This window comes from Sceloporus occidentalis, unplaced genomic scaffold (assembly GCF_023333645.1).
Source record: "Sceloporus occidentalis isolate IW3139 unplaced genomic scaffold, rSceOcc1.0.p SCAF_5, whole genome shotgun sequence".
Classification (NCBI taxonomy): domain Eukaryota; kingdom Metazoa; phylum Chordata; class Lepidosauria; order Squamata; family Phrynosomatidae; genus Sceloporus; species Sceloporus occidentalis.
In genome coordinates this window covers 103,389,481-103,416,079 of record NW_028316985.1, presented here as the reverse complement: position 1 = coordinate 103,416,079, position 26,599 = coordinate 103,389,481, and the positions used below count along the sequence as shown (strand labels likewise).

The following is a 26,599-nucleotide window of genomic DNA, read 5'->3' as shown; positions in this document are numbered from 1 at the left end:
TCAAGTGAGCCAATGTGGTGTAGTGGTTTGAGCATTGGACTATGACTGGGGAGACCAGGTTTTGAATCTCAGCTCAGCCTTGGAAAACCACTGGGTGACCATAGGTAAGTCACACTCTCTCAGCCTCAGAGGATGGCAATGGCAATCCCGTCTGAAAAAACTTGACAAGAATACCCCATGATAGGGTCAGCATAAGTCAGAAATGACCTGAAGGCACACAACAACAATAACAAATTCTGTTGAGTGCCAATATGGTGTAACAGTTTGAGCATTGGTCTACAATCCTGGAAACCAGGGTTCAATTCCCCACTTAGCCATGGAAACCTACTGAGTGACCTTGGATTCACTCTTAGCACCAGAAAATCCCATGATAGGTCACCATAAGTTGGAAATAACTTGAAGGGACACAACAACTATTCTGTTAAAGCAACTTAATAAATATATTAATTATTTAGACTTGTAAATCTATATATTTACAGATACAGATATATATTTATACAAATAAAATCAGTGATACCAATGAAGGAAAAGAAACTCTTATTTTCCTTTTAAGATGAAGCATCCTCAAGCCAGGAAGAGGCATTTTGTTCCTTGTGCAATAGAACAGGGAGCACCTCTACTAAGAGGTACATACATTTTTGTAAGCACAGCTTCTTTAAAAACTAGAGTCCTTTTAATCAAATGAGCATGTTGCTTACCTGTAATTGTGGTTCCTCACGTGGTCTTCTGTGAACTCACAAATGGGACTCTCAGAAAACATTCTACATACAAGCTTTTATGGTGGAAACTCTACTCCTACTCCCTACTCCCACAGCAAGCATGCCTAGGAATGTTTCAATTATCTCTCCTCAATTTCTAGGATTCCAAATGAGAATAGACATGGATGGAGGGGAGGAAGAAGGGTTGTGTGAATTCATAGATGACCACTCAGAGAGCCACAGTTATAGTAAGCAGCCTAATCTTCTTCTTCATGGCCTTTATGAATCAGACAAATGGATGACTGACAAGCTTACTTACCAGTGTAGCGTTCCATGCCATGACAGCAAGGATGAGAGAACAGCACAGCCAAAACATACATCAAACAAACAAACATGCATAGAGATTGTACCACTAATGTAGATTTGTTGGAACCAAGAGTACCAATTGGTGGTGATGAAGGTGGGACTGAAGAGGCATTAGTATCAGAAGTACCACAAACAAAAATGGAGCTACATGAACTGTTGTAGATACAGTAAAAATATGAGCTTTTGAGGAAGTGGGCAACAAACTATTGCAGATGGAGACTGGGGATGGGGGCAGTATTGTGAGAGTAGCCCTTTAGATGCTTTGAATGATGATATCCTTGCTCTGGGACCAATGTAAAAGCATAATGTTGATAAGGAGACCGTTTGTAATTGGGAGAATAATATGACCTTGACAAATCCTTCCATTCTGCCTCCCTTCTATATCTCAAGCCTCTGTGATGGTCGGAGCAGACAGTTCACAAGAGAACATTCCCTTGAATCAGTGGTTCTTGTATGAGCTTGGATCAGAGATGTGCAGTCCTCTTAGTACCATTTAGAATCAGAGTGGGAAGGATGTAGGTATGTCAGCACTGTGTTTGAGCTATTACAAAAAAGTGGCAAAGCTGTTGGGGAACGTTTTAGAAATAGCAATAGCAAGTACATTTCTAGCCACAAGCTACTTCCAGTGGGAAAGTGGATTCTATGATCAGAGAGATGGGGTAGCTGGAAGATGAACTGAATCACCTAGACTGGGCTCTACAGACTAATGGTTACTCCAGTTCAGACATCAAAAGGGCTGCCAGACCCAGAAAAACCCATAGGAGTGAAGACAGACAACCACCCAAAGGAAGATATTTTTACCATACATCAAAGGTGTCACAGACAGAATAGAGAAACTGGTGAGGAAACACAACCTCCAAATGATCTACAAACCAACCAAAAAAATCCAACAAATGCTGAGTTCAGTGAAGGACAGGAAAGACCCTCTCATGGCCGCAGGAATCTATCGCATACTGTGCAGTTTTGGACAAGTCTACATAGGGACCACCAAATGCACTGTTCAAAGATGAAACAAGGAACACAAGAGACACTATAGACTGGGTCAGCCAAAAAATCAGCAGTAGCAGAACACATTATAAACCAGCTTCCAGGTGCAATCAGCTTCTGGGTGCAATACAAGGTGTTGGTTATTACCTTTAAATCCCTACATGGCTCGAGACCAAGTTACTTGTGGGAACACCTCTCCTTACATAATCTGCCCCACACACTTAGAACATCCGGAAAAAATTTGTTGGAATACTGTAACACTCAATTAACCACAACTTCCCATAGAGCATTTACTGCCGCAGTGCCTAAATTGTGGAATAGTTTACCGGAAGAGATCCGTCTTATTACCACCTTAGATGCCTTTAAGAAGGCACTTAAGATGGATCTCTTCTGGTGGGCTTATCAGCCAGATTTAGTATAAGAGACTATGCTTCTGGATCATGTCAACAACTGTCAGGCCAGAATACACTAGGAGACCACTGAAATCCTCAAACACTTGGACAACTTCAATAGGACAGAGGAAATCTTTAAAGTAAACAAAGTTTGGCTACATGAAAAACACCAAAATTAAGACCCAGCAAGTGCAAATGAAAACCATCCACATTTTTCTCAGCCGACAACGAATCACTAATTAGCAATAGCAATAGCAAGTACATTTCTATACCATTTATCAGTGTACTTAAGCACTCCCTAAGCGGTTTACAAATTGTAAGCTAATTGCCCCCAACAATCTGGGTACTCATTTTAAACACCCTGAGGCCTTGCCATTCAGCAACAGAACAACACAGATTAGCATGTAAATCACTTTCTCTCAACCAAGGGTCACATAGTATATATATCCCACTCATTTCCATATCAGCATTCTCCGAATATTCCATCCCAGATGCTGATGAAATGTCAGGAATAAACTCATCCAGAACTTGGCAACATAGCCTGAAAAAAACATAAAAATTCTAACATTTCTATACCATTTATCAGTGCACTTAAGCACTCTCGAAGTAGTTTACAATGTGTAAGGTAATTGCCCCCAACAAGCTGGGTACTCATTTTAGCGACCTCGGAAGGATGTCCGGCTCAGTTGACCCTGAACCCCTGGCCATGTAGAAGATGCTTCCCATATTTCCCCCTTGGTGAATGAAACCATGCAGAGGATCTTGGGAGACTGGCGGCATGTTGGCTGACACAAGTTGTCTACCAAAGGCAACATTAAGGTTTCAAATATAATAATGCAACAACGTAGTAGCAGAAATCTGGCAATCAGTATTGAAGTACAAGGCTGAATGGACTGTAGTGTGATTCAAACAGGTATGATCTAAACCACAGCTTGAATCAAAGAGCCTGAATTTGAACAAGTCAAACCAGAATGGATCTCCCATGTAAGGTAAGGGACCATTGTAATTATGTCACTGGGTGGAGTTCCTTGTCTCCGCTTAAGAGTTGACGGTAAGGAGGAATGAAATCATATCCTGATCCTCCTCTCATTCAGGAATCCCACAAATTCTGATATTTAAGCATCTATTTCTTTCCTCCAAATCCTGCATTTTACTTGTGAGATAGTCATTCATTTGTTGTAACTCCTGTATGTGGGCCTCATGAGACTGACCCTGTTCAAGAGCTGTATTAGCTTTATCTTCTATATCTCCAATGCGGGCTGTCAGGGCAGCAAGCTTTGAGCTCACCGGCTCCTTCTGTAGGTCCTGCACTAAATCTACACGAAGCCTTTCCAGGAGGTCTGAAAATAATGGGTGGAAAATGACTCTCACCTCTGCCTCCCCTTCCTCATGTCATCTGTGTTCTCAAATTGAGTTTTTGGCTCGTTAAGAGATGAACAGAAATTCAAAATTGCTTAATCCACTGCCCTTTTAGCTCTTTGCCTCAGATAGGTATTTTTGCTCTTGAAAGTTGGGTGAAATTCATTCCAATTAATTGGTAAAAGCTGAGATCTTGTCCTGTTCAAATTTTCTGCATCCACCATGATCAATGGCTAGCCACACGCCCCCTGATAAATTTTTTTACATTGTTTTGCCATAATTGTGCAATTGTGCTACTGGAGCAGGTTAGCAACATGCCACAATTAATCAACTATGGCAAAACAATTTTTTAAGAACTCACCAGGGAACTGAGTAAAAGCAGCCAATATGAACCAACAAGTGGATAGGGGCACTATAGAAACATGTGAATGAGGTGGGCATATTATGAGCCCCACTGAGTATGTGATTTCAATTTGAAGAGAAAAATGGCAGCAACAAAATACAGTCGTCCCTCCTTATCCACAAATTTTTTATCCATGCATTCAAGCATCCATGACTTGAAAATATTCCAAAAAAGTATAAATTTCAAATAGCAAACCTTGATTTTCCATTTTATATAAGGGACACCATTTTACTATGCCAATGTATTTAATGGGACATGAGCATCAATGGGTTTTGTTATCCACAAGGGTTCCTGGAACGAAACCCCAGCAGATAACAAGGGCCCACTGTATATCAACACAGCGCAATTGTGGCAAAAGAATAAAAATAAAAAGCATGTGCTATGTAAGGAGGACATGGGGAGAAAGATGAGGTCATTCTGACATTACAGAGGAGTGATCGTGAGGACATCATAACACTTCTGCAGAGAAGTATTATAGTGATTGTTTCTATACCGGTATGTTTCTATTTACTTAAACAACTGGATTGCTGTGAGACAACAGGCTGGTGTGATAAGACCCTTTGTTTCAACAGCATACTACAAGATCAGAAAGAAACAAAAAGATGATGGATGCAATACACAGAAGAGCGATATACGAGAGATGACAAAATCAATGACACATGGAATGAAGAATCATACAAAGATGAACCCCAAATTCTAGAAAGGGGAATAATAAGAGAAATTGGGGGAAATAAATCACCAGGAACATATGATATTCTAATTGAACTGCTACAATTCACACAGAAAGAAGCAACACTAGTATTAACTAAAATATGCTAACAAATATGGAAAACAAAATGCTGGCCAACAGACTGGAAACACTCAATATGCATCTCAATCCACAGAAAAAAAAAGGAGACACAAAAGACTGCAGTAACTATAGGACCATAGCATTAATCTCCTATGCAAGGAAAAGTATGCTTAAAATTCTGCAACACATCTAATCACCTATGGAGAGAGAAATCCCAGAGGTGCAAGCTGGGTTCAGGAAAGGTAGAGGCACTAGGGACCACAATGCAAACATACAATGGCTAATGAAGTACACCATGGAATTCCAAAAGAAAATCAGCATGTATTTTATAGACTATAGCAAAGCACTTGATGGCATATATCATGAAAAGCCATGGAATGCCCTTAAAGACATGTCAGTGCCACCACATCTGATAGTTTTTATGAGAAATCTATACCCATAACAAGAGGCCACTATAAGAACAGAATATGGAGAAACAGAATGGTTCCCAATCGGCAAGGATGTGAGGCAAAGTTGCATTCTACCACCCTACTTGTTCAATTTGCACGCAAAAAATATAATATGAAGAGCAGGGTTAGACTTAGAAGAAGGAGAAGTGAAGATAGGAGGAAGGAACATCAACAATCTAAGATATACAGAGGATACAATATGAATAACAGAAAACATCAGTGACTTGAAACAATTACTAAGGAAGATCAAGGAAGAAAATGAAAAGGCATACTTGCTGCTGAACATAAGAAAACAAAAATAATGATCATTGAGGAACTACATAAATTCAACCCAGACAATGAGGAAATAGAAACATTAAAGATTATCTCGTACCTTGGATCAAAAATTGATCAGAATGAAAACTGCAGTTAAGAGATAATAAAAAGACTAGGAATGGGAAGGGCAGCAATGAAAGCATTGTTTATTTATTTATTTTATTACTAGACAAAATGATAAAGAGCAAGGATATACAATTGAGCACTAAAGTTGGAATTATCCAAGCCATGGTATTCTCCATCATTATGTACAGATGTGAGCGCTGGACAGTATAAAAAGGGGACAAAAAGAAATTTTGCTCATTTGTGATGTGGTGCTGAAATGCTAAGGATACTATGGACAGCCAAAAAAGACAAACAAATGGGTCATGGAACAGATCAAGCCTGAAATATTCCTAGAAGCCAAGATGATCAAATTGAGGCTGTCATAATTTGGCCATAAAAGTTACGGCTCATTAGAAAAAACAATAATGATCGGGAAAGTTGAGGGTAGTAGAAAGAGAGAAGACCAAATGTCAGATGGATAGACTCAATTAAGAAGGTCACATGCAAAAATCTCCAAATTTCAAGCAGAGCAATGAAGGACAGGGAGTCTTGGAGGATTGAGGGAAGTTAATAACAACAATAAATTCAACAACAGACAAAGATTTGCCTGAAAATCAACAATTACCACCTGGTTAACCTGACATCAATACCAGAAAAGATTCTAGAGCAGATTATTAAACAGAAAGTCTGTGTACATTTAAAAGAGAATGTCATAATCACAAAAAGTCAACATGGGTTTCTGAAAAATAAGTCATGCCACACTAATCTGATATCCTTTTTGGATAAAATTCCCAGCTTGGTAACGCTGTGGATATAGCATATCTTGATTTCAGTAAGGCTTTTGGCAAAGTGCCCCACAAATTTTTTGCAAACAAGCTAGTAAAATGTGGGCTAGACAATGCAACTGTTAAATAGATTTGTAATTGGTGGACCAGCCGATCCCAAAGGGTGCTCAGCAATGGCTCCTCCTTATTCTGGAGATAAATGACCAGTAGGGTACCACAGAATTACGTCCTGGGCCCAGTGCTATTCAACATCTTTATTAATTACTGGGATGACAGTTTTGGGGGCATAGTTTTGGGGGCATAATTATCAAATTTGCAGATGACACCAGATTAGGAGTAGCTGATACCCCAGAGGACAGGATCAAAATTCAAAATGACCTGAATAGACTAGAAAGCTGGGCCAAAGCTAACAAAATGAAATTCAACACAGAGAAATGTAAAGTACAGTGAGCCCGCACCATACGCAGGCTCGTTATAGGCGGCTTCCAGCTTACATGGAAGCCACCGGGAGAATGGGCGAATGGTGCACGCACACCACCACGCTACAAGCACAAGCCCCGTTATATCTAATGGGGCTCAAGCATACGTGCTTTTTGCCTTACGCGGGGGGGGGGGGGGCAGATCCCCACGTAAGGCAAGGGCAGACTGTAGTGCACTTAGGAAGGAAAAATAAAATGCACAAATATAGGATGGGGGGCATCCGGCTGAACGAGACTACGTGTGAAAGAGATCTAGGAATCCAAGTAGATCACAAGTTGAACATGACTCAACAGTGCGATGCGGCAGCTAAAAAGGCCAATGTGATTTTAGGCTGCATCAATAGTGTCTAGATCAATGGTGTCTAGATCAATGGAAGTAATAGTGCTACTTTATTCTGCTTTGGTCGGGCCCCACCTGGAATACTGTGTCCAGGTCTGGGCACCACAATTCAAAAAGGATGTTGAGAAGCTGGAACATGTCCAGATGGATGACAACCAAAATGGATAAGGGTCTGGAAACAAGGCCCTATGAGGAGAAACCTAGGGAGCTGGATATGTTAGGTGATATGATAGCCCTGTTTAAATATTTGAAGGGATGTCATATAGAGGATGGAGCAAGCTTGTTTTCTGCTGCTCCAGAGATTAAGACTGGGAACAATGGATGCAAGCTAAAGGAAAAGAGATTCCACCTCAACATTACAAGGAACTTCCTGACAGTAATAGCTGTACAACAGTGGAACACAATCCCTCAGAGTGTGTTGGAGCCTCCTTCTTTGGAGGCCTTTAAACAGAGGCTGGATGGATATTTCTTGGTGGTGCTTTGATTGTGTGTTCCTGCATGGCAGAATGGGGTTGGATTGGATGGCCCTTAGGGTCTCTCTTCCAACTCTATGATTCTATGCTTCTAAGGATGTCCTCAAATTTGCCTTCCCTTATCATTTCAGCTTTAGTTGCTTAATGTATGAAGAACCTTTTAATAATAGTGCTCCTGCTCTTTTCTTCCTGAAATGTCTTAATTTGATTATTGTTTTAATATGATAATTAATTTAATTGAATGTTAATATTATACTTTATTGGGCTAAATCCATTAGTTCCAACTACAGTAATCTTGAAAAGTCAACACTTATGTAATCTCACTGATCCAGTGGGTATGCTTTAACTTTGACTAGTAATTGGATTTAGCCCATTGTGTTTAGCTGATGTTGTGAGCCACCTTGGGACCCAGTTATTGGGAATAAAGTGGGGTATAAAATAAATGAATAAGAACCAAAAGAACCTTCTAACCTTATTTATAACATCATTTTTCATTGTGAAGTATTAGTGCTATACTTACAATACAAATTGACAATTATTAGTAGTTTGGGGAGTCAAAATTTATGTTCTCGAGGTCTGATTCCCACACTTCACAGAGACAGATGTTCAGACATACAGAAAAGAAATGCTTAAGGGTTATTTCCTAAGCTCCTTTTTTAAAAACACCTGTGTCTTAAGTTGTGGACAGTGCTGGAACTCACATTCAGAGGGACCTGCAAAGCGCTGGCCTTCTCTAGACAAAAACAAAGGAAGAGACCAACCTTGCACTATCTTTTGAGTTCTCTATATCTGCTAGATGAGTTCTAAGACCAAGCGCGATGTAGTAGTTTGAGTGATGGACAGTGCCTCCAGAAAGCTGGGTTCAAATCCCTGTTCAGCCATGAAAATACCCTGGGTGACCTTGGGCAAATAACACTTTCTCAGCCTCAGAGAATGGCAATGGCAAACCCCTTCTGAAGGAACCCGTCAAGAAAACCCTGTCATAGGTTCGCCTTAGAGTAGCCATAAGTCCAAAACGGCTTAAGGAAAACAACACACATCAAACATCTGCAAAAGCAGAACTTTTGTGTGCCCAAACGCAGACGATTCAGAGAGTGTGACCCATGGGGAACGATCCTGGGAGCTGAAGTCCAAAACATCTAGCGGCCCAAATACTGAAAAACATGCAGGAAAGGTCAGGGTCAGTGAAGACTAGAAATAATATTTGTCTGCCGAATCCTGTCAAATATGGCAGATTCAAGCCTAATGGGAAAGATAGTGATTCACACATTCCATTGGGAACACTTGGGATTTAGGTCACTCTTTTCTATACTTTTCCAACTTTCTGAGATGGAGAAAACAGAACCTATTTTTTTCCACCAGAGGTTCTGCAGTTTAAGTGGCTGCACCTCACGTTCATTATCTGAAGTCCGTGGTATTTTAAGCAGATACTACTTCAATTACAAATATGAATACAGCCGCAAACAATCTTGAATTAATTTAGATTTCCTGCCAGCTATAACACAGAGTGTATTTGAATTGCAGTCTGAACTTTTACTACCTTTTATTTATTGATGTGTTGTTTTTGATATTTCATCCATCTCAGACACAAGGTATGTTCTTGAGAGTGTCTACCTGAATTTCCGTGAAACAAAGAAATCCAGACATAGACCCCATTTGCTTCCCTTCCTCCCAGTGCTAGGGGAAAGAGGCCCATATAAAACATTACTTTTCTTAAGATTAAAAATGCATTCTGTGCTTAAACCTTAAGGTCTTGCAGCTGACATTTTAAAAACACACACACAAAAATCAATTAAGGACACTCCACATGCCCCTTTTGTTTTTATTGCTTTCCAGTTGTCATGATGCTTTCAAGATGCTAGAGCCTGAGGAAACTGTAAAAAATTTAAAAGGCCTGAGGACTGTTTGCTGAGACAAGGTCAAGGGTGAATAATGGGAATGGGAGACTCAAAGAAGAAAAACCTGACGTTCATTAGGGCAAGAAGAAAGGCACAAGTGCAACAGCTTCCCAAAGCTTGCTTTGCTTTGATGTAAGCACATTTTGAAAAGAAAAAAAGGGGAAGAGAGCCTTGTTATTTAACAAAGAAACAATGAGACGAATGTCTCATCATTCATTTAAACTATGATATATGTAACATTGCTGATGTTTTCCCCTTGTACCTATATATACATGAGATAGGCCTAACAAATAAGAATAATACATCTAGAAGAGCTTATCACACAATATATTTATTAATCCTTGCGAAGTGCCACAAGAGATTTTTGTTGATTTTCCTACTAGGGCTAATTTCTTTCCATGTTCTTCCTACTTGTGGGCCCAAAAGAAAGAATCTCCAAGCTCAACTTGCACTATATTTAAAACTCATTTTAAAAAAAATACTCATCTCCAATTATGAGTCTATGTGCTGAGGGATGCTACTAAGCATCTGGTCCAAGAACGCCAGGTGATCCAGCAAGTAACCAAATTTGTTCTCCACGAGTACAATATTTAAATGGTCTATATTAGAGCTGATGGCAAACATTAACTTAGACTGGAGAAAGGGACACATCATGAACATCATGAGTGCAGGGGCTAACCCTTATAAGTTACCCTACTGATTGGCAGCCTCATACCAGCTTCTAAGTGCATAGCTAAACATAGCTTACAACATTGTAAGATTTTAACATCAGACAAAAGCAACATTGTTTTTTAAAAAGTCAATATGCAAAGTAAAACACCAAAAATGAAAACAAAACAAATGCAATAAAGAAAGCCTGGTGAAAACAGTAGTGTGTCAGCATGTTCCCTAATAAAAGGGGAAGGAACCAGCCCTGAGGAGCTACTGTGGCACAGGATTCCCAGGGCCCACTGCCAGAGAAAAGGAGGCTGTCCTCATAGCAGATGCCAACTTGATGGCAGAGTTTTAGGGTTTTGTTTGCTTGTTACTATTTGTGTGACGTGAAGGCATCAGCTGGATGGGCTAATAATTAATAGACTCTTGGAAGATGTTTTGATGTTTTTTGTTTATCCCTTTCTGCTTCTTCAGAATCTGGTTTGGGAAGGAAACCTCTAAAGATTTCAGTGTACATGATCAAAACTATGCTAAGAAGTATTAATTCAACAGTGACAGCAATTGTGAGATGGTGTTGAAAAAATGTAAACATTTTGCCGATTTACTTTTTTCTCTTTATAAATTCACAAATTTAGCAATTCTGGGGGGAAATGGATAGCTTATATAGCTGCATGGACACATACTGATTTTCTTAGACACTTCTGAAGTATGGTGTACTCATCCATAGTTGTTTTTTTTTTATGGGTTTTTCAGGCTATGTGGCTAGAAGAGTTTATTCCTGAAGTTTCACCAGCATCTGTTTTGCCAGCATTTTGCCAGCATCTATGGCTGGCATCTTCTCTGAAGATGCCAGCCACAGATGCTGGCAAAATGTTAGTAATAAACTCTTCTAGAACATGGCCACATAGTCCGAAAAACCCACAAAAAATAGAAATGGTAATCTTTTCATTCCGTATTAACATAATAGCATAGCCATTTGTGTATTATAGATATAAAGAATGTAGATTAAATCTCAATTCTGGTATTTGTAGCTTTGGAAGTAATATTTGTGCATACAGCCATAACTGTCTGACAGCTATACTTTCTTCCTGTTATTTCTGTAGTGACTAGTAAGCCATACACATTTCAAATAACCATGTTGATTGATGTTTTTAAAAAAGGCAACCTCTAATTCTAACCAGTATTTCACACTTCACTGTTTCTGACAGATAGGCTCTACTTCAATTTTCCTGTTCAGTTACCCCAAACCTGCAAATTTAACAGACTAGGCTTGAGGCAACTGCTCATTTACAGCTCTCCTGACATTCCAAATTCTTCCCAATATCAGGAAGTCACCTCACAGCAACATGTGCCAGGGATGAATACAAATCTAGGAACTGAACCAGAGCTAAAGAAGGAATTTCTACATTTTTATTTTAAATCGTATTATACAGGAATGTGGCAAATATCTGTGAAAAGGAAGGTCATACACTGATAACTATAACATAATGTAAGCCCTGCCACCATGATAATTTGCACCCAAAGCAAAGGTTTACACGGCCATTAATTTCTTAAATGAATGACTTTGTCTTTGTGTTGGTCACCATGCTGCTTCAGGGGGAATTGACCATCGCTGTCCATCTTAGTGTTGCCCTGATGAAAAGCAAAACTATACATTCAATGTACTGAGGGACTGTATGTGGATTTTGCTGTGAACTGCCTTTGAGTTGTCCTGTAGTTGTTAACTGCCCCTGAGTCATCACAGACTCATGGCATCCCTGCAGATGAGACTTCTCCAAGACCCTCTATCCTCCTTTGCTGTACTGAAGTCTTGTAGGTTCATGCCCATGACCTTCCTGGTTAGGTCTAAACATCTGGTGTATTGTATTGTCCTCCACCTTCCCTAGCATTATTACAGTCGGACCTTTGTATCCATGGGGGATCTGTTCTACACCTCCCCACGGTTACAAAAAAAAATGCCGGACCTCAAATCGCCTTGTCCCTAATGGTGGGGCAGTCGTGTGGATGTGCTGCCACTGGAGACAACAGGGCTTGCCATCCGCAGATGCTGAAATCAGCAGATGGCAAGTCATAGACAGCAAGGCCCTATTGTATCTTTTCTAACAATTCATGCTTTCTCATAATATGGCCAAAGTACAAGAGCTTTAATTTGGTCATCTTGGCTTTTAAGGAAATTTCTGGCTTTATCTGCTCAAGAACCCACTTGTCTCTTTAGCTGTCTATGGCATCCTCAATGTACTTCTCCAGCACCACATCTCAAAAGAGTTAATTTTCCTCTTGTCTGCCTTCTTCGCTGTCCAGTTCTCATATCTGTATATGGTGACAGGAAATACAATGGACTGGACAATTCTAACTTTAGTTTTCAGTTGTATATTTTTGCACTTTATGATCTTGTCTGGTTCTTTTATAGTTGCCCTTCCCATTCTTACTTTTCTTCTGATTTCTTGGCTGCAATCTCTATTCTGGTCATGCACAAAAGTAATGGAATATTCTACTCAATTTTTACCCAAGATGACAGAAGTACTCAACATTCTAATGAGGAATCAACTGTCCTGTGTTTCAATAGTGATTCCTCAGTAACATGTCCTTCAACATTTTATAGAAAAATAAACACAAAAGCACCCATGCCTCTTTGTAGCAGTCTATATTTTCACACCAGGAATTCTCACACTTCCATAGTTGCCTTCAGAAAGAGTGCAAACCCATTGTTTTTCAGTTAGCTTCTGGTTTAGCTGGCTGCCAAATCATGATTTAACTTTATGCTATCATCTTTCCTATGATTGTTTCAATTAACTGCACAAATTGAATTTAAGAGAGTTGAATGTACTGTTTATATTGTTTTTCTCTGTCTTTTATAAACTTTGGGAAAGCAGCTGAACATATTTCATATAACCAAATTAAATAAATACAAACAGAACAAATTGTGCCAGAGCTTCCATTCTCATACAATTATGCATTACAAGAAGCTCTTTTCCAAGAGCAGTACTCTTTGTTCCTCTATTCGGCAATCGAGTGTTCTGCTCCCTCTTCTCAAAAGGAGTACTGGGTTTCCGCTGTTAAACACTGTCAAGCAACATACACCCACACATGAATAAAAAAAATTAATATGATCTTTCATCTAACAATGGAAATGTTTCTGCTCATTATGGAATAGCTGAAACTTAAATAGATTCTTTTGTCATCTGGATAGGGGCTAATAGCAGGTAAGGAAGAAAAGATATTCACTAGCATTGTGGGTTGGTCAGTCCATGCATAAGCACATATGTGATATATGCATCAAGAAGCCCCAGTAGGCACTCAGCAGACAGATGTAACATCTACAAACCACAGTGGAAGGTCTGTGGCACACACTAAAAATTGCAGATTGCCCCTTCTAAATAGAGACACTTGGACTCAAGCATGTGAAACTGAAAGATCAGTAATGGTGTAGATTTTGCATGAAATGGCTTGCCTGCTTTTTCCCTTATGATGCACAGCTGAAGAAGGGAATTCAAGGATGTGCAGCAATCTACCCCAGGAGGTACCAAGACTAGGGAGGAGGAATACATGAAGGCATGTCTGAATACTGAAGCTAGAGGTTTTCAATGGTTAGCCCTATTGCAGGAAGGAGGGAGGGGATTCTGGCTCTACTTGAGGTAGAAAAGGGTCTCTGCCATTACTGATAATGTTGGATATTATTGCGTGTTGATTCCAAGTACATGCAAGGCAATTAAGAGACTCGATCCTGGTTGATTTGTTGTTGTTGTTGTTGTTTGCCCTCGAGTCATTCCCTATTCATGGTAACCCTGTGGATGAGACAACTCCAAGGTCCCCAGTCCACCTCCCATGATATGCTATACCATTCCTATGGCATGCCCTCAAACATGTTACTACAGACAAGATCTTGAAACAGAACAAAAAGAGAGCTTCCGCAGCCAAAGGAGAGCAAAATAAATTATTATTATTATTATTATTATTATTATCATCATCCCCAGGGGCCATACAATTGAAAAATGACTGCTGGAAACTATATTATCTCAGTAAAAAGATGATCTAGATCATTCAGCAGTAATTTAAACATTCTGGACACAATAAAGGACCCAGGGCTTCCAGTGGAGACTTTTTGAAAAGCAAGAACTATGGCATCATCTGCCACCCCAACCCCTTTGGACTCATTTGTTTCCTGAGTGTAGCTGCAAACCCTACAATAGTTGGAAGGGAAAGTGATTTTTCCAGCAACAATGTATTGTTATAAACTATCTCTGTTGTACTCCCAAGGATTCTGGGGTTGCTTAGTCATGAGTTAGGAAGACCCACCAACTTTACAAAATACCTGCTTCTTAAAGAGGAGGATACTCCCTGAAATTGTTTTAGATCAATAAAAACCAGTTACAATTTTGGACACTTCAGTGGCGTGTTGCTATAGAGGCTGCCCTTCTGAAACCCTGTTTGAAATTTTTATTCAGCTAGAAGCAGAATAAGTATAGCCACTCTTAGAAATTCTAACTGCAGAAGTAGTAGACAATTCACCAAGTATATGCAATGAGTTATAGAGTTCTCTCATTCTAAGTAGGAATCTTCCATGGTGTTCGTCCAGTTTTTTTCATTTATATGTCACTTTTTTCTCAAACCAGGAACCCAAGGCAGCTTACTATGGGCTCAAACACACGGCCCAAAAGGGCTGCCGTTGGGCCAATCTGGGGGCAAGGCGTGCACATGACACACGCCCCCGGATCATGCTGAGGCTGTGCTGAGGCCATACTGGGGCCACCAAACGCAGCCCAAAACCAGCCGCAAAAGCGCGGTTTCTTACTGCTCCATTTTGCGGCCCACTGAGGACCATGACAGTGGGTGCCCTTGGGACTGCAGCATCTCATTGCCATGGTCCCAGTTATCCTTGGGCAACTAGGACAAGAGTGGCCTTTGGCCATTCCTTTAGCCCTATCTTCTTCTCCTCTATATGATTTTAAAAACAAATACAAAAAAATAATATAAAAATACATTATTACTATGGAAATAAACTAATCACATTAAAAAAAAACAAATTAGAAACACTGACATCCACCCCTGTTCTTTAAAACCAGTCAGCTGTTGAAGTCAAAACTCCACCTGAAAAGGCAAACAACTGCTGCCAGAAGAAGAACAACAGGGAAGGGGTGAGCGCTAGAGTCCCTTGGAAGGGAATTCCACATCTTGGAAGCAGCCACAAAGAAGGGTCTTTTTTGCATCCTCACCAAACATGCCTGCGAGGGCAGCCCTCACCAAGATCTTAGAGCCTAGAAAGACTACTTTGGCATAATGTAGCCTTTCAGATACCCTAGATCCAAGCTGTATTGTCTATGTCTTTATCACTAAATTCCTCAAATAGTCCCAAGAAATACAGACATGCTTGGAAGAAACTGTGTAGAAATCAGAAATAAGGTCCAGATATTGGTGTAATAAAATAAAAAATGCCTTAAGAATATTTCTCAGGTATTTAACATTGGCGGGATACAAACCGCCATATAGTACGTCTTCTATATGTACTAGGGTTAGGAAGGGGCGGTGCTTCCGCATCCCCCTAACCCTAGTACGTATAGAATACGTACAACATGGCGGCGCCCCTTCCACATGGGGGCCGCCATGTTTACGTACTGGACGCATAGCATCCAGATGTGTCGCGGCGCCTATGACATCGCGAATGCGCCAGCGGTGCCTCGCGACGCCATAAAGGCGCCGCAAAAAGAAGCTTCGAAATGGAGCTTCTTTTTTGCTCCGCGCGGGAGCCGCGCGGTTTGGCTGCTGCAGCTCCCTCACGGAGCAAATTGCGCCGGCGGGAGACCGCCGCAAAGCGGCGGTCTATGTCCCGCCATTGTTACTTTTGTTCAAATTTTTAAAGACCAACGCATTTGATCACAAACACGTAATGACTTCAGTGTCATCTGATATGAGGTATTAAGCCCGAGACAACATAAAATATAAATTGTCCCTTCTTCCATCTGTGAAGACCAAATCAAAATGGCATTCTTACTTGAATGAAGAGGACATGCACAAAAGCAAAGTCTGACAAAATTGTGCTTCAAAATGAGCATAACTGACAGTTGCCTAAAGACAATTCTGGAATTAAAATGCTCGCTATATAATTAGGGTTTATTAAAACTACACTACAGCATTTATGTGATAACCATCAAAGACCACTGGGAATTTTTAAAATGCACATAGCTGAGATGTATAATATGCATTGCCCATGCTTCATCTAGATAGCAAACAGAATAGACACTGCAGACCAGATCTCTTACAGTACAATGCTACTGTTTGTTTACAACTAAGTTCTACTAAGTTCCATGGGGTTTATATCCAGGTAAATGTCCTACTGTGTTCCATGAGGCTTTTGGCCAGGTACCATTGCAGTCTAAGTCTATAACCTTTTAAATTACTGTGAAGTAATGCAATGCAGTGGCTAAGAAGGTCAACAAGTCCTCCTACCAAATACCATTATGCTATGCCTTTCCAGACCATAATTTATAGAGGGAACTGTAAAAAGTGAGTACCTTGCACAACATGAGCAAACCACCTTCACTCAGTTTTAGGGGCTCGCTATATACCAACTGCAGTCCAATAATAAACAGTCCATACTATTTAGTGCAAGAGCCAGTAGTGTAATGGTTTAAATGCTGGATTACAACTCTGGTGACCAGGGATTGAAACCCACTGGGTGACCTTAAGCAAGTCACATGCTCTCAGCCTCAGAGGAAGGCAATGGCAACCTCCTCTGAACAAATTGTGCCAAGAAAACCCTGTGACAGGTATCACCTTAGGGTCACCATAAGTTGTAAACTTGAACGCCACACAGCATTTAGTAGGGGCCCCCTGACGTTTGTGTGGTTGTGGTGGATTTCACTGTTAACAGAAATGCTAATTTATTTGTGAAGCATCATTAACATCGGAGGAGAAAGGCCAGGGCAGGCAACTGTGTAAACTCAATGAACAACTCCTAACCTACTGAGCACAATTGAGAGACCAAATCCTACTGGCATCTATGTAAGCCTTGGGGGTTCAAAGTGGTTTGCACCAATAATAAAAAATCCAGTATGTATCTGAGAAATTACACACGGACACATATGTATGTCCATGCACACATATTATCTGTTTCTATTAAAAACTAATCAAGAGCAACTTTATTTACAATATGACTTAGTATGAATTAAATTATCTACAAACTGTCCAAAAGCATGTTAAAGCGATAAGTAACAGCGTTTCCTTCCCCCCCCCCCCCTAAAAAGATCAAAGTTGGATCTGAAGCAACACACTTTTGGTAAAGACTTCTCTGGAAGTTGTATGAATTCACCTGAACATTCCTTTTAAACTTAATTTCATCTATAATTGATTGGACAGTACTGGAATACCTTATACGTGCCCAAATCTATTAGTTTACATGCTGATACAAGGATTGTAACAGCTTTTAACTGTAAGAAAAGCACACACTACAAGGCCTTTCCAAACCTACTGCTCACAGACCTCTCTAACAAGCAATTCCATAGCCAAAAACTAGGACAAAAAACTGGGGAAGGCTTTTAAAGAAATTTAATTAACTGCAATACATCTAAGGTAATGAGTAGCTGTATGGAGACTAAATTATTATCTAAAGGTATTCAAGCCTTCAAACATGCCATTTAAGAAAGGCTTACTGGGTGCTTTTTTTAAAAAAAATGCAGTCTGTTTCCGATTATAAAGGAAAGCTTTTAATTAAGATTAAAACAGCCTAATTCAAGCAATAATTTGGTTCTTTTACTTAGTAAGCCTCTATTAAAAACAAAGCTATTAAGGTTAAATGGGTTGAGGCACTTAAAGTTCTCTCCCACCTCAAATAATATAATAGTAGGGAAGGATATATCAGGCTAATTCAGACCAGAAGACACATGTTTCAGACAAGTTTGCATTTTCCTGCTAATAACAGGGTTGCATTTAATGTTTCACCAAACACTAGTGTATTTGTAAACTAGATGTTCAACAGAACATCAATTTGGGGAAAGATGCAATCATACAAAAGAAAGCTACTACTCACCCCCTTCCTTGTACTTGTGCCTTCTTCCCTGAAATCTATACCTGCAGCTTTATATCCTAATGTAAATGGCTAGTTTAAGAGCAAAGTAAAATTAGATCAGCTGTGGTTAAGATATCCACCATTTCATGTATTCTATGAAATGATTCTAAAATGATCCATTTGGCAGTGGGTCCCAAGATTCTAATTTTATAAAAAAGAGAATACTGAAAAACCAACATGTACTTGGATGTTTCTCATACACACTGAAGTAGTAAACTATTTTTCCACATCAGTTTTAGAACTTCATCTGAGATGTATCTTGCAGGTGATTTAGGGCAAGTGAATTCAAAGAATGATAGTATGACACCAAAGCAATGTAAAGATATTAATAGTAGAGAGTAAGAAATAGCTGGACAAGGGTCCTTTCAAGGGTTCTTCTATGTAAGGGCTGCAATTTTCAATGGTGATGGTATGAGTGAAGTCATTTATATCCTGCCTTTTCCACAAAATCAAGTCTCAGACCCAGTGGTACTCAAACTTTTTACCCTTGGGAGTCCCTCTTTACATCTACATGTTGACATCCCTCCCAAACATAACATATGAATAAAAACAATTTGTTTATTTAGTGTGCGTATTTTTTATTTTTTGCATATTCATGTCTATTCATATTTTAACATTTTATAAGGAAATAACGGCCTGTTACAGACTGCCAAAATAAAGCTGCTTCGGGTCTCTTTGGAGGTATGCTATTTAAATGATGCATGGGTCCTAAGAGTCCGGAAGTCGCACCAAAGCCACACTCCATTCCTAAGCACTGGAGTGCCGCTTTGGTGCAGCTTCCGGATTCTTAGGATGCATGCATCATTTAAACAGCATACCTCCAAAAAGACCCGAAGCAGCTTTATTTTGGCAGTCTGTAATAGGCCAACATTGCTCAAATTTGGAACATATGTATAAATTTTATACATAAAAAAGTTTGGGAAGAGGAGGAGGGACCAGGGTCTCCAAGTCTCATGCTCCCCTTAAGCAACTCTCATGCCCTTTCTGTGGGTCCTGCCTCACCGTTTGAGAACCACAAGGTAGCTTACAAAAATTATATCAAATATGGATAAAAGCACACACAAAGTAAAAACATACAAAAGGTTATTGTTGGAGTGCAATTAAATAATCCATAGAATTAAAATTATTTTAAACTACTTAAATAAAAAGACAAAATTAGTCAATGATATTGACCAGGGTTCTTGTTTCCAGGGAGGAAGTTATACCTAGCCCTCCTTGAGACAGATGCTGATTATGCATTGAACTAGATGTCAGGCTCTTAGAAGATTCGTCTTTGAAGAGGGCTCTCCTCTCCTCCTGCAATTACCATACAGTCTTCCTGTTTTCCTTGAACAATGATACTTTTACTGGGCCAACCAAAATGCATTGTTTGGATGTTATTGGATTTGCTATATAGCCAACACGGCTACCCCTAGATAGTTTTCTTTGAGTCTGTCTTGTTCCAGTGTTACCTATAACATGTTACCTTTCGAATTAATGATTGCATTGATGACATTTGTAGTGGTTATGTGTCTTCAAGACATTCCAACTTATGGTGATCCTAACACAAGTCTATCTCAGTGATTTCATGATAGTATTTGTTCCGATGGGGGTTTCCTCTAAGGCTGAGAGTATGTGACCTGTCCAAGTCACCCATGGCAGAGCTGGGATTCAAACCATGGCCTCCAAAGTTATAGTCAAATGCTCAAACTCTGGTGCATTCCAGAAATGGCTATATTTAATCTGAACTCATGTGGCACTGAAGTTGCACAAAATGGACTCTATACATGTACTTCTAAATGAGTTGTCTTACTTATTTAGGCCTGCAAGGGGTGTGTGTGAATATGTTTGCAATCAACAAGTGCCAGTTTACATATGTTTTCTTAACTTGTGTGTCATAATAAAATAGTTTGCACCTTCAAGAGGGACAATGGCAGGGCAGATGGACTAATGGTCAAATACTACGTAGCAGTCCTCATACTTAGCAACAGTTCCAGTGAAATCATTTCTATGCTATAAAGGCAATAGTTAAATCTGCATAAAACCAATGTTATCAAGAACCTAAATTCCACACAATTCTGCTTTCATAAACACTTCTATTTTACTTATTCATTCATTACTGGAAATGTTCTGCAACTTATTTAGATGAAGTATATCAACTACAAGCCAGCATGGCATAGTGGTTTGAGCATTAGACTATGACTGTCTAGCATTCGAATCCCGGTTCAGCTCCATAAACCCACTGGGTAACCTTGGGCAAGTTACACTCTCTCAGCCTCAAAAGATGAAAGTGGCAAGCTCCCTCTGAAGAAACATGCTACGTAAACCCCATGATAGGGTTTCCATAAATTGGAATCAACTTGAAGACACACAAAAACAATAAAATTTGATCTAAATGGCCATAAAGGTCCATGGCCCCTCACTCTCAGCCACAGCGTCCCTGTAACTTTCAAAACAAAATGCCAAAAGAGAGGAGGATGGCAGTTGGGTAGAAAACACATCCATGAACATGGTATTCCCATAAACACTGCAGTGCACTATATCACCTGGAAACAGATGCCACAGAATATATGTGAAGCTAAATGGAAAGGTTGATCTATGTTGATTTTTACCTATGTTCAGGATAATCTGACATCATGCGAGTTCCCAATGAGAGAGCCTATACCAGGCTTACCCAGTGTGATGCTTTCCAGACATGCTGGGTTATAACTCTAATAATCCAAAACACCTAGCTGGCACCTGTGTGGCAATAACCATGTTGGGAGCAAACAGTTGCAGCTGAAAGTTGGGGTTTATAAAAGGAGGAAGAACAGGTGCAGGCCTCACTCTTGATAGAGATGTACTTCAGTCTGCTCCACAATCGGTTAAGGATTAAAGTTACAGGAGCCCCATCCATATCCTCCAATATTTCATAAATTAAAACTGGGACACATGTTGCTAAGTAACATCAGAGTTGGTCAAGATAGCAAGAGTTATTCATGTGGAAGGACAGACAAGCTAGCAGAGGCTGCAGCAGGTTGCTTTTGTCTGATATTACAGGGAAAGGAAAAATTATACCTCCTCCTCTCCTCTTCCCCTGCTGAGTTAACTAGTCCAAAACTACTTTTGCAGTTTGCACCAGCTGAAGGATGCCAAAAGTGAAAGAAGAGAAAAACTGGCATTTTAAAAGCAGTTGAAAAAGTGGAATGGCCGAAGGTAAGTTAGGACTGTTCCTGCCAAATCAGGACAGCTGGAGATTATGTCCATATCATATCCAACCTGGCACCTCCATCAATTCCTGTGGCCCACACCATTTCCGCAAAGCCCCTTGAAACCCCTGAACAAAATTGTTGGACAAAACTTTCCCAAAAATACATACAAAGCCCCCTCTAGGCATCCAAACACAAAAATGCTCCCCAATCCTCCTCAAAACCACCCGCCCCTTCCCCAATACCTTGTTTTCAATCCCTTTCCCCTTCAAATAGGCAACAAGAAGTCATACCATTTTGAAGGAGCACCAGAGGGAAAAGAAGACCTTTTGTCATGCTTAGGTGGAGAATGTAGCCTCCTCTTGCAGTTTCCCACCTATACTGTACAGGTAATAACACATGCTATCAATTGAGTTCAGAAACACAGGGAAGACTCTGAAGGGCAGACCGCAGTCCTCAGCCTGGCCATAACATTACATAACAGTTAAACCTTCCCAACTTGTCTTCCCAAATCTCAGGGCCTGGTACCTCTCCTCTAGCCCTCTGGGTGAGAGGAAAAACTTCATGCTAAATGTACTACCTTCTCAAGATTTTCAGTATTGCTTTTGCTCTAACTCTAGCTCCTATACACAGCTATTGGCTAGTTGTTGCAGACTCTCTAGAGGTCCACCTTCTGATCTCCTCCTCCCATCCCTTTTTTTCCTGCCACAGTTTCTGGAAACAGTGCTAAGTGGAAGAAACCATAGGGGTTTTACTGAACATCTTCCGAATTTGCGTTCTCAGACTAAAGTACTGTAAGACTGATGCTTTGTGGCTTTTCCTATCCTTCACTTCCGCAGTTCTGTTCCCATCTTCTTCATCCTACTCTAAATGACTGAAGTACAATTTGCTTTCTTTTTCTGAAGTGCAAATGAGTTGCCCTATTGTTAGTAAAAACCCTGGTACATCTGTCTTCTTTAGCTCTGCTTAGGCACTTGATTCCTTTGTCTTTTAGTTTTTGAATTCACTTCCTACTTTCTCCTTCACTGTCCCAGTTCCTGCCTTTTCATTGTTGTTCTGTTTCTCTATGTTCTAGCAAAATGTTGTATGCTCCTCTTCTCTTGTTCCCCTATTTCCTAGCTGAACTCATCTTTTCCCTGTTGCTCTATTGTTATGTGCCACCAAGTCATTTTTGCCTTACAGTAGCCCTAAGGAAAACCTATCATAGGGTTTTCTTGGCAAAGTCCTTCAGATGGGGGTTGCCATTGCCATCGTCTGAGGCCGAGACAGTGTGACTTGCCCAAGGTCACCCAGTGGGTCTTTATGCACAAGCAGGGAATCGAACTCTGATCTCCAGGGTCAATGCTCTAACCTGTACATCACTCAAACCTCTACACCATGCTAGCTCTCCATCTTTTCCTTATACCCCCACTTTTCATAGCTAGATTCATTATGTTCCTTTTCCTTCCCTCCCTCTTTGTTTCTCCTATTCATTCCCCAACTGCCCCTCCCTTGCCCTGAAAAGAAAATATTCAAACCATAACAGGGATATTCTCAGCATTTTAAAACAGCAAGTACCCACTAAATTCAATAGGCCTTGCTTCTTAATGGGCATGTCTACAAAGGATTGTTCTGCTGTTCTCTACTACCCAGTCTGTCTATTATTATTATTATATCATCACTGTCATCATAATCATTTGATGATTATAACCATTTGATGATCATATGTAGCATAGTGAAGATGGTGATGATAATTATTAACTTTACTTATACCCTGCCTTTCCCACAAGAGTAAAACCCAAGGCAGCATACCAATTAAAATGATTACAGTGGACCCTTCATATCAGCAGGCTGACAATCTGTGGATTTGACAGTCTATGGATCACTACATCTCATATTGCCCAATGGTGACATGTGCATCACCATCACTGAATAATATGGGGTGCAACCTCTGCATTTTTTGCCATATGTGGGGGATCCATTCAGGACCACCACACCCCACATAAGGCAAAAAAATGGGACCTCAAGTCTCATGTGTAGGAATGGGGCACGCTCCCACATGCTGCGCCTGCCCCATTCATTCTGTGGGGGCTTGCCACCTGCATGGCCTTCAAGTCCATGTATGGCAAGCCCGTGTATGGGGCGGCACACTGTATTTGCCTGCCAATGGAAGGACAGCAAGGAGGGGAGGCATTCTAACATCTTTAAGAAGAGAGTTCCACAATCTGGGGCAACCACTGAGAAGGCTCAATTTTGCATTCCCAGCAACCATAATTTACAGGTGGTAGGACTGAAAGAATGGCCTCTCCTTTAGATCTCATGGCTGGGGCAGGGAGATACAATCTGACAGATGCTTGACCCTAAGCTCTGTCAGGCTTTATACGTCATAACCAGCACTTTGAATTGTACTTGAAAATAGATCAACAGATCAAGCATCTCCAGGAAAGGGAAGTGTTAGCATCTTAGCATTAAGTGTATAAAAGCATTCCTGGACACCACAGGAGCCTAGACCTTATGTACTGTATTATGTGCAAATACCGGTATTCCAAAATACAAAATAAAATAAAAAAATTCTAAACTCCCAAACACTTCTGGTCCCAAACATTTTGGAAAAGAGAGACAACTTGTACTTGCAAATTGCTAAAATGAGATGGGGAAATTTGTATTTCTCTGCTCTAAACAGAGCTTGGGGAACTACAATACGTCTGGAAAGGGTTTATTTGCCCAACATATCATTAAAAGCCTATCCTATTCAATTTCCAAAAGCCTTGTGGCACAGGAATGCTTTCAGTTGCCAAGGAGGGAGCCATCCTGGTCTCCCTGAGGAGAGAGTTCCAAAGACTGGGAGCAGCCACCAAGAAGGCCCTCTCCCTTGTTCACACCAAACGCATCTGAGAATTTGATACAAGAGGCAGAAATAATATGGAAAGAATAGGGATAGGTTCTTGCTCCATTTAAAAAAAAGAAGCAACATTCAACATGTTTCAGAAAAAATAATTAAATGAAACTGACAATATGCACATGTGAAATGAAACAACCAGGTCAGGGGAGCCTTGCATACGTGAACAAAATCATTTTGAACCTTATAGAGGCTGCCTGGAGACTCTTCCAAAATGTATCCAGTAACGACATTTTCTTTTGCCAGCTTCCATTTTTGTATTTTTCAGGGTTTTTTGCCAAAACTACAGATCTACATTTTAAGACATGCTAGGAGGAGCTGGTGAGGCAGGCTTATCTGCTCTCTGTTCTGCTGTTCATGCATGCTCTATAAGGGAATCTGGATACAGATTAATTTTACTGTGTCTTTGCATGCTGTAGCACACATGGCTACAATGGCATCCTGATCTGTCCCAGCTCAGGCTTTGCTTATTGTATTATCATTGTATTATTTATTGCAAAAATGTTGCTCCAACCCAACAGGGAAAATCTGTGTTTTTCCAGTCTTCCTTCATCATCCCACCAGTACTAATGATTCTAAAATGCCTCCAGCTAGACAGAGATGAGTAAGAAATTAGTAGGGAGAGTTGAGTGGGCCTGAACATTAGGAGGAACTTCCTGACAGTAAGGGCTGTTCGACAGTGGAATGCACTTCCTCGGAAGGTGATAGAGTCTCCTTCCTTGGAGGTCTTTAAACAGAGGCTGGATGGCCATCTGTCAGGGATGCTTTGATTTGGATTTCCTGCATGGCAGGGGGTTGGACTGGATGGCCCTAGTGGTCTCTTCCAACTCTACGATTCTATGATTCTATGATTCTATGATTCTATGATTCTATGAGTGAGTGTAAAAAGCCTTTGTAAAAAGGAGTTACATTGTCACAGTCTTTATTAGCCAATATGTGCTTGTGTTACATTTCCTTAAGCATGCACAGTCAAAAAATAGCTGTTTTCAAACCAATGCCATGCCAAGTGGCTTCATCAGAGAGTAATGTGTTGGTAGGCAACAGTTAAGGAAGGCAAAAACATAAATGGCCCAGCACATCCTGTTCAGAATCACTGCTAGTGCCAGAAGAGTTCAAGTGACATTTTCAAATGCTTTCTAAAATGTCACTTCCTGAAGTAAGAGGTGTTTTTATCACTCCACGTTTGGTAAAGTAATATAATATATTCATCAGTAATAACAGCATGCCCAAGGTCAGAGCCTAGAGCCAGGAATCCTTTGACCAAAATTCCACTGAGGATGCTAAATAATCCTCAATATTCATGTGCATCTACATGGTTTTCAGTTAATAATATGTACAAACACTAAGAAATAAACTAAAGATTTAAACTAAAGATACATCTATGTTTTTTGAGCAGTCATTATGATTCACTTACAGCAGGAAAATAGCTTTGCACTAGTGGAACAAACATGACACCAGCAAGTCATACACTGAAATTGTGAATGAAATCGTCACCGGTTTTGCCCTCAACCTTGGGTTATCTGGTCTCTATTTTTATTTTAAATTGAAGAGACACAAAGTCATTCATGTATAATCATGTTCACCTCTCACATTTTCCTTTGGGGGAAGTCATTCCAGGACTGAGATAGAGACCAATGTTTTTCCTGACAGCACGAACACTAGTCAATAAATGTCCATTACTTCTGTAACACAACATCGAAGGGGATCAGCTTTTCCAAAACAATGTGAAAAACTTGGAGAACCTGTTTTATAATTCACCCTATGACTCAAAAGAATGTGTCTGTGTTTTGAGGGCAGTTAAAATACTATCAATCTGTTTTCATTTTAAATAACTAATACAGACCTCTGATTTCATTTTTCAGCAGAAGGGAAATTAGGCGCTTAACACATCAGGAACCCCCCCCCCCCCCACACACACACAGAGAGAGAGAGAGAGAGAGAGAGTCTTATGATCCTCCATCACATTTTTCTTCCTCTTGGAGGAGGGATAACCATTTGGAAAACCATACAATCAATCCAGCATACATGCCAATGTTCTTAATGTGGCTTGTGTCAAAAG

The 26,599-nt window shown here is 40.2% G+C and overlaps 1 protein-coding gene across 3 annotated transcripts in view; it reads right to left on the bottom strand.

Annotated features, from left to right (window-relative positions):
* The window catches only part of LOC149312607 (signal peptide, CUB and EGF-like domain-containing protein 1), a 254,919-nt gene that overhangs the window by 207,056 nt on the left and 21,264 nt on the right, over positions 1–26,599 (bottom strand). The gene's annotated exons all lie outside the window — the stretch shown is intronic.